Here is a 251-nt window from a genome sequence, read left to right as displayed (position 1 = left end):
TTTATAATAGCCAGGACATGGAAGCAACCTAGATGCCCATCAGCAGATGAATGGATAAGAAAGCTGTGGTACATATACACAATGGAGTATTACTCAGCCATTAAAAAGAATACATTTGAATCAGTTCTAATGAGATGGATGAAACTGGAACCTATTATACAGAGTGAAGTAAGCCAGAAAGAAAAACACCAATACAGTACATTAAGGCATATATATGGAATTTAGAAATATGGTAACAATAACCCTGTGTA

The sequence above is a fragment of the Bison bison genome, unplaced genomic scaffold, assembly GCF_000754665.1.
Source record: "Bison bison bison isolate TAMUID 2011002044 unplaced genomic scaffold, Bison_UMD1.0 scf7180017864034, whole genome shotgun sequence".
Classification (NCBI taxonomy): domain Eukaryota; kingdom Metazoa; phylum Chordata; class Mammalia; order Artiodactyla; family Bovidae; genus Bison; species Bison bison.
The sequence above is the reverse complement of the archived record's forward strand: the minus strand, read 5'-3'. Positions refer to the sequence as shown.